This window comes from Dermacentor andersoni, chromosome 6 (assembly GCF_023375885.2).
Source record: "Dermacentor andersoni chromosome 6, qqDerAnde1_hic_scaffold, whole genome shotgun sequence".
NCBI lineage: Eukaryota > Metazoa > Arthropoda > Arachnida > Ixodida > Ixodidae > Dermacentor > Dermacentor andersoni.
The window spans coordinates 113618176-113627787 of NC_092819.1; positions in this window are offsets into that span (position 1 = coordinate 113618176).

Consider the following 9612-nt stretch of genomic DNA (forward strand, 5'->3'; position numbering starts at 1 on the left):
AGCACGCCCCGGTAGTAGGTGGCCCGGCTGTCATCGGTCAGTGTGGCCGAGGCTGCCACCATGATTCGGAAGGCTATCAGGAGCTTTCGAGACATGGGCGCCTTCATGCAAATGGCCGGCGTCGTCAAGCTCCGCGTCGTCTGCGATTCTTGCGACGATTCGTGTATTCGTGTACTGGACAGCCTGAATCAGGATTGCTGGTACCTCGTGAAGCGATACCTGATGCTCGAATACATCAAGAATACCCTTACTGAGCCATGTACCTCATGAAACGGGGCTCTGCCTGGCCATCTACCAACCTACAATTAAGGCAATCAAACGACTGCGCCTGTGCTTTCGTTTCCTCCCATGTGTGCATGCACCTTAGCGCCTTTTTTTTTTTCTAAAACTAGGGTTGCTCACCCATAACCACCACAACGGAAAGGTTCCAGTAATATGGACTGAAACACCCCTGATCCATGCTGCTACTGCACCAATATTTGCATTTACGATTACGGTCCTTCGGAGGTATCAATTAAACTTAGCAAAAGCGGTTTTCTTCGCTAGTTTTCTGGAAACTATGATTTGCTTATTATTCCTACTGGAAACTCGCGACGCTGTCAGACTCGAGTGGCAGCCAGCCATGCTCATTCACAAGCCACGGATATTACGAACCAAAACGGGTGCTGCAATATTCGTAGAATTGGAAAAATTGACATCCGCTTTTACTGTAATAGGCAGCTGAATAGGAAACCAGAATATTTGAGCTTCAGTTTTGTTCCCTTTTCACAAGTTCCTTTTGCTTGCGTGCATTCTCAGAGCTAGTTTGCCGTATTCAGTATCTTGATGCTTCGGGTTGCCCATCAACTTGACCTCCTCGTGCAATCTGCTAGGATCCTGGTTTGCTGATATGCTTGTTTGCTGGTTGTTGAGCGACCGATTTAAAGGCGTTGGTCCTATGTTCGATCTTCGCACGAGGATACATTTTCCTTTAACGTTCAAGGTTTCCTTGTTCGAATGCCGCTTCAGCGTCTTGTTGTTTTTTTTATCGTGCCATAGTTGCTACAGTTCAGGTAATGTTAATTTTTTCTTTTGATGTAACATTCAACTCTTGACGGGTTTCCTCAGCATTACCTTTCCATTTTGCGACGTATGATATCAAAAGGCTTCTGCAAAAGCTTCGTGCGCATCATTCTAAAGTGTCTCGTGAGTTCGCTCCATTCAGACGCATCCAGCAAACAAAATTGTCATTTAATATCTGTGCCGACTGTCACCATAAGCTGATGTGTTGTTATGATACAACGAGAACCACATAATTGGCGAAGGACAACTTACGAAAAGAGAAGCAGTCCATGCATTCTCTGTTCCAGCGTTTTGTCCTTCGAGAATGATTTGACGCTGATAGTGGGCAGCGGAGTAAGTTGGAAGCGGCAAACTGTGAGGCATCGCGGTTGCTTCATTAAACAGACTCGAGCTAACGTTGGGCTGATATATAAACTCCGTATAGCTCATCAGTCTAACGCTCGTAACGCCGTCTGCCGGTTTCCATCACGTCACTGAGAACCTCTTCATTTATTGTTTGTGTAGTGTAATCTCTGACGTTCCTTTCGGTTTCAATGTTCTTGACGGTGACCTGCGCATGCCCCTTTTTTTCTATAGTGGTGTCAGAATTTCCCTGTGATTTTCATCTGATTTTTGACGAATCGATAAGGTTTTTTGTGCGTAGAATAGTAACTTGCTCATCGAGTAGCTAGCGTTGCCTCAGACATGCGCCTAACCAGTGCGCAAGCAACACATACGGCTTGTCCCAGTAGCGTGTTAGTGGCGAATCGACGCAAGGGCGGTAAACCCTCTAGAAGGTGTTGACCCAACCCGGGCTGTCTCAGTGTTTCTGTGCTGGCGGACAACATTCTGTGGCAATAGATAGATTTAGTTTAGTATACGCAACTATACGGTACGCTATATGCTATAGTATAGCGCGCGTTTTTTTTTTTTTACTAAGCAGCGCGCGTTTTTTACGGTTTTAGTTGGTGTGCGAGGCCTTCGGACCTCAGAGGCCATATGTCTTCGTTGCAGCTATCTCACGACTGTAGCAATAGGTGGCGATGACATCTCGAATGTTTTTCGAATATTGAGGTAGGACACCAAGCACTATAATAGCAAGAGCTTCGTGGCGCAACCCACCGCCCCGTTCCAAAGGCGACGCGCATAAAATCCACCCAAACATCCATTTCTTTCGTTAGGCTTCGACTCGTTCGAAACTAGAAGCGAACTCGAAAACACCACAAGGTTATCCATAATACTATGTCGTCGAAGCGGCCTGAGACTAAGCGAAAGCCATTTATAGTCATTTGTACTAACGAAGAGCATTTTACAAAAGCAACGCCAAATTCGATTCGAAGCGAGTAGCCAGGACCGCCGCCATGTTTCACGCAAACTCTGCAAAGCACGCATTGACGCATGCGCAGTCACGGCCCACTATTTTGTAGCGTATGCAATGGTGTAGCGTACACTAAACTAAAACTGTCTAATGAAGGGAAAGCTACGGAGTGAAGCGCGCGCAGGAGGGAGCGCTTCTGAAAAGAGTCCCGTGTTTTCACTCACGTTAGTTTAAGCAACAGAAGAGAAAACGTAGGCATCTGATTAGCAGCAGTTATACAGAAAAAAAAACACGTCACTGAATGTAAAATTTTACCTATTTTGCGGCTTTTCCCTTCCGCGTCTGGGAATCGCAAAACCACCGGGCGTAGAAGTTGCGTCGCCTCAGCGTTTCTACCGAGCAACCAAAAGCACTGTCAAACGCTGGCGGACTACTTGGCGCGGTAAGACGAGCGCAGAAGCTGAGCCCTTGTAGCTTTTGCTTAACTGCCACACGGAGTTGTCCGCGAATGTAGGCACGGGAGGCAAACTCCGAAAGCGTGCCAAGCCGGAACACCCGCATTAGGCAGCGCTACGTTTACCAGATAAACGTGGCCAAAGCTAATGGCGCGCTAATGTCCTTCGTTAAAAAAAAAAAATTAAATTACGGGGTTTTACGTACCAAAACTACTTTATGATAAGGCACGCCGTAGTGGAGGACACTGGAAATTTCGACCACCTGGGGTTCCTTACCGTGCACCTAAATCTTAAAGTTTTTCGTCGTTGCAGACATTGTATTAAAAGGCATGTGCTGGTAAGAAAGCTTGTCGTGCGCTTTGCAGCATTTTTCAAAACCTTGTAATGCTCATAAATTATATTTCCAAAAATCCGGATCTACCTATATACAGTTTGACGGTGTTATATAGTTACATGTGCGAGCAGTTCTATTGGAAGCTGGCTCCATGAACAGTCACTCCATCCGTGCCAAGAACGAAACCTCCAGTACCAAGTACCTCCTGCCTCGAAAAGTACGTGCAGGCTTACATGATCACACGTATCAACAATAGTAAATATGAGTGTTAACCTACTGCACATTACATTGTTGTTGGGTGTTAACGGCTATTTCCCACTAAATTTCATTGGCCATTACGTAACATTACACACAGAAATAGACATACCTGGAATGAGAAAACGATGTGTCTGTGACGGCAGGTGTGCAAACAGGGACGTAAATGGACCGAGGACAAAGGCGTTCGTGTTGTCCAGCTCATTCTACTTCCATGCTTGCCATTACGCGCCATGAATACACGCATGTTACATTTCCTCACTACACAACATTTCATCAAAACTGCATGTCATCAGAGCACCCTAATATCCCAGTTTCGTGGCTCCAAGGTCCTCACCTTGAAAATAAATTTGCCCAATGGAAGAAGCACGGCTGGATATTTATTCGAGATGTCACCAGCCAGTGGACCTATGCTATGAAAGGTAACGGATGGACAATGCTAATAACACCCATTAATGTTCATATCGGTATCGCATTTTTCGAAATGTGAGATGAACTTACTTTACACTAAGATTTTGATTACCACCGAAGAAATCAAGTTTTACTCGAAGAGAAAAAAGAGACTTTCGGCGGAGTTTTGTGCTGTGTCAACTTGAAGTGACGGCGAGGAATTCAAAGTCTCACCATGTGACTATCAGAACTGCTGCTGGGCAAACCGCAAGAAGCTTTGAAGAAACCGCAAGTCTAAGCTTTGCAAAAGAATTTAAATTGCCGCGGTTGCTCGTTGAAGTTTTTCATTTTTTTAATCAAATGCAGAAAAGGTCAAGTTACTAAATCAATGAAAGTGAAAAACTACACCTTGCAGGGACAGGAACGGAATTTTTAACGATCAACGTTTCATCTACCTCCCTCCCCTCTTTCTTTTGGGAGCCGGGAGGAAGGTGATACAAAGAGCCCCTGCAATATGTTGCACTTCCACATAATGCTCCACTCGTAAGTTGCAGCGCGGGGCCCACCGCGCCAACGCTCGGGGATAAAGTTGCCGTTGCATCATGGTCAACGCCTCCACGTACAATTGCGGTGAGCTGAATGTCTCGCATGTGGCGAGCAGGAAGCTAGCGTCATGAGCCGGAGAATGCGGCACCAACAACAGCGGCGAGCGCCATTGAAAACGATACGGCAAACTAAGCAACATGGGAAATCACGTGCGGCGTGCTCTCCCGAGGATTCAAAGTCTGGTGCGCGCATTTGGCTACAGAATGCATGCAGCCAACAGCGTTACTCGTAGCTGCTTTGCGAACAATAACTGCCTGACGACCCTAGTGTGTTTATTATACTGCAATATCAATTGTATGGACCCTCCGGGTGCGTTTCTGCCATCGCCGACGCCGTGAGGTTCCGTATAAATTACAAGGTCGATAAAATCGGCGGCACGCCCAGTATGCTGTAGGTGAGAGCGAAAGCGTGCGAGAGTTAGCCGTCGAACGCGGCTCACTCTCGGCACGAGGTTGAGTAGAGGACGGGAGGGGGGGAGCGGGGCGTTATTCTCCATCGGCGGATGCCCACGGCGTGGACGTGCAAGACCCGTAGCTTGCGAGCATCTGCGACGTGGTCGAAGTGCACGCCCACGCGGGCCTCATCTCGAAAGCGATCAACGATGTTTGAAGAGTGCGCGTATTGCCGGTAGCTTTGTATACGCTGTGTTCTCGAGGTTTCGTTCGCGTTGAAGTGAGAGATACCCGAAGGTCATTTCGATTGCTGGTGATCGCGTCGTTCCTCGCTGACAGCGAGTTTCCGCGCTCATCGAGTGATGTGTGCTCATGTTTGCCTGTGCGCGCATGACATCGCCCTTGTTAACTTAAAACATGTAGGCGGGCTTGTTGGTTTCAATCCATGATAGAATGTGCCAGCGCGACTGAACCAAGACGTAGAAAGAAGCCCACAGACAGAGAAAGCGCTGTCTGTGTGTGCCTGTTTCTTTCTAAGCACTTGTTCAGACGCGCTTAGACATTATATCATTCCTAATTTGGTTAGTAAGCGAAAGCTTACAAGATTACACGGCCCATAAAACCACTATCCTCGATTCCTAAAGCTATTGTAGAGAAGGATTGGAACGATGTAGAGGGTTGTCCTCTTCCGCGTTTTGCTCGTTAATGGCGCTCGTGCTGAGAGTCTGTGCCCTGAGCTAAGGTTCGGTCCCAAACGCCGGTGACTCCTAAACGCCTAGGAAAGTGTTGCATTTTTCTACAGTGTTCTCAGCCATTTCCCCGGAGATTTTCATGGCGTTCTCGACGATTTCATAGCGTTTTTGTGCACAGGATGTTTATATGCTCATCGGGTAGCGAACGTCGCACCAGGCTTCCGCCTAACCAGTGCGCAAGCAGCCCATCGGGCTCGTCGCTGTACCCTTGGACTGGGGATCGCCGTAAATGCGTCCAACCCTCTAGGGTGTGTTGACTCAACGCAGGCTGTCTCAGTGTTTCTAGTCCCGGCTAGCAAACACGGAAAGGCTGCCAAGCCCAGATAAACGAATTAGCGAGAGCTACGTTTACTGGATAAATGTTGCTAATGCTAAAGGCACCTTTATGTTCCTTCGCTGCTTCACACATTAGATCAAAAAAACCATTTGCTGATTACAAATTTTCTTAAGAATGTTGCAGTATATGTTAAAAGTTTGCTAAGTTAACAAAGTAATTATTCAACATTGTGGACGTAGCGATATTCACTTGGAAAGTCGTATATAATGGCATATGTGAGCCTGTCTATTACATACATGTTGGCTCCATTGGCAGTGGGGTTGCCTTCGCCGTGACAAAAAATGCATAATTACAAAAAAATATAGTGGCTGGAAGACAACGTGTAGGCTTAGTTCTATAGTTGTATAAACTATAATAAGTATATGCTTTGCCCTACTGCACATTTCATTACTGTTAATTGTTCACAGTCATTTCCCACTGCATTTAATTGGCCATAATGTAACAATACACAAAGGAATAAATATACCAGGAATGTGAGAGCGATGTGGCATTAATTTGTTGTCTGTAAAGGCAGCTCTGCAATCAAGGACGTAAATAGAGCGAGTACAACGAGTAAAACGACGTCTATATTATTCAGCTCGTTCTTCTTGCAAGCCTGCCTTTGCGTGCCATGAATATAGGTATGTTACATTTACTCACTACACAAGGTTTTAGCACAACTGCATGCCGCCAGAGCACCCTATTAGTACCGCAGTGTCATGGCTCCAAGCACCTGATCTTGAAAATAAATATGGCCAAAGGAAGCAGCGTAGTTGGATATTTCTGCTTGACGTTACGAACCAGTGGACCTATGCTATGAAAGTTAACGGATGGACAGATGCTAAGGATGCCCATTAATGTTCTTATCTGTCCCGCATTCCATGCAAACACGAGATGAACTTACTCTACACTAGGACATTGGTTACCACCGAAGAAATTAAGTCTTACTCGAAACAAAGAATTTCTGCCAAGTTTCAGCTCTACTAACTCGAAGTGAGGGCAAGGAATTCAATGTCTCGTCATGAGACAAGCAAAGCTGCTGGTGGGCAAGCGCTAAAAGCATTCACACGGCAGTCTAAGCATTGCCAAAAACTGAAATTGCCGCATTTGGTTCTTAAAGTTTTTGAATTTCCAAATCAAATGCAGGAAAAGCCATGTAGCTGACGCAAAGAATGTGAAGAAACTACACCTTGCAAGGAGAGGAACGGAATTTTGCAACGATCGACGTTTCATGTGCCTCCCTCCCCCATTTCTTTTGGGAGGGGTGAGTTAGGTGGTACAAAGCCGCTCGATACAGCGCTGCTCGTAACTTGTAGGGCGCGGCCAAGCCCGCCAACGCTCGGAGATATGTGTTGCCGTTACAGCAGCGTCAATGCCTCCAGGTGCAATTGCGGAGAGCTGAAGGTCTCGCATGTGGCGAGCAGGAAACGAATGCCGTGAGGCTCCGTTTGAAGCCCAAGGGCTATAAAATCGTGGGCGGGCGCCGTAAGTGCGAGTGGAAGCTTGCGAGGGTGAGCCCGCGAACGCAGCTGATTCTCGCATGCGCGAGCAACGAAGGCTGGCCGGAAGCGCGCCCTCTCCTATCGCACGCGAGACACCGGTGTGATTTGATGGATGCGGGGGGGGGGGGGGTTATTTTCCGCCAGGCCTCCGAGCGGAGAGCAGCCCCTCGAGTCCACTCAGCCATCATCTTCAAATCAATTTGCCATGTTTTCAGAGGAAGCGTAATGGCGGCAGCTCTTTAAGCGCTGCGCTTTCGACGTTGCATTCGCGTTGAAGCGAGAAAATGCACGAAGGTCAATTCGATCGCTGCTGCTGCCGCGATTCCTCTCTCCGGCATTTTGACAGCGAGTTTCCGCGCCCATCGAGCGAGATGCATTCATGTTTACTGCGCGCGCGGGGCACCGTGCTTGTAAAATGAAAACACGTAGGCGCGCTTGTTGGTTTCATTCCACGAGAAAATACGTATGCGCGACTGAACGAGGACGTAGAAAGAAACACTCACGCAACGACAGCACTGTCTCTGTGTGTCTTTCTTTCTACGTGCTCACTCAGTCACGCTTACACATTATATCATATTTAATTAGTAAGCTAATGCTTACAAATTTACACCGCCCGTAACACCACTATCTTTACTCCGTTTAGCTATTTACTTACTTGCTATCGCAATCGATGCTTGTAACCTTACGCTACATGTCCAACTGACCCCGGCCTGGCGTAAGTGCCACCTGTTGGCGCGGCAACTGAAAATCTAAAGTGCAGAAAAGCAGTTATTATGTGAGGGGAGGAGACGTCGACTTAAACACTGTGTGTAGCCCATGTGATCGGAAGGCACAACGCTTCAATATATCGATATCGATGCCACACGCTTATGCTTTTATTGATTTCACGAACTTTGGCAACCTGGCTGGAGCTCCTGGGCTCAAGCGCTTGAACGAGATCCGTGTCACAGCGCAATCCCGGTGCAGGTTGCCCGGCTGTCGTTGATCAGTGCTGCTTAGACAGCCGCCATGATTCGAGAGGCTTTCAGGCGCTTTCGAGACATGGACGCCTTCATGATAATGGCCGGCGTCATCAAGCGGCGTGTCGTCTGCCACTCTCGCGAGGATTCCCGTCTGCAAATGGACAGGCTAAACGAGGATTGCTGGTACCTCGCGAGGCGATACCTGATGCTGGAATACTTAAGTAAACCCTCGTAGGAGGACACGACGGCGGCCAGTGAACCGTTCCGTCGTCGTTACACTTATTTCCAGAAGAGGGCCATGTCGGCGAGTGAAGTGGCAGCGTGTGCGAACAACGTGGCATGTTTCCAGAAGGACACTGCGCATGTTGAGCATGCGCCTGGAGGACACGCACTGCGCATTCTTCTCATTAAGCCGGCTGATAGCACCGACTACAGGGTGCCCGCGTTGAAGCGCCGGTGGGTGCCACAGCCTTACTGTGGTGTCCATCCCATGAGATGCCAACATCGTCTCGTGGGGGCACGCTTTTGGCAACTCTGCAATACCACTACCACTCCGCCAATATTTGGAGAAAAATAAAATTCACAACTGCTTTTCCTGTAACACGAAACGGAAGCGGAAACGAAAATGACTTCTTTGCAGCTCCGTCCACTTTTATGAAAATTCCTTCACTTTACACTTTACACATGCGTGCCATCTCCTGCTTTGTTTACGTGGTAGAGCGACCAACTCAGAAAGGCGATGGTTGACTGTTCTATCCTCTGACCAAGGCAAACTTCCCTTCTGATTTGAAGGCTTCTTTCCGAGAGAGCCGCGGGGTTTTGTATATTTTTTGTACCTTTGGTTTAAGTCCACTTAGTGTCACTCTTTTTTACCTTTCACGAAACTTCGACATGTTTGCGCGTTTCCTCAGAACTTATTTGCCTTTCGCGGCATTTGATATCAGGTTTCCTCTTCTAAGTGTTTATTGATTTCGCTTCATTCAGGCGCACTCGACCGGTAAAACTGGCGTTTACAATCAGTTCTGACTTTCGACATGTGCTACATGTTACAACGAAAACTTCATAGTTAGCGAAGGACGGATTACGAAAAAAAATACTCTATATACTCCTTGTCCTAGCGTTGCAATTTCTGAGAAGGATTTCACGCCTAAAGTGGAAACTGGGGCAACGTCAAAACGGCACACTATGAGGCATCGTGGTTGCTCTAGGAACTATTACGATGTCCAGGCTATAGCTGACGTTGGGCTCATAGATCAGCTGCGTATAGCTCGTCAGTCCAGCGCTCGTAA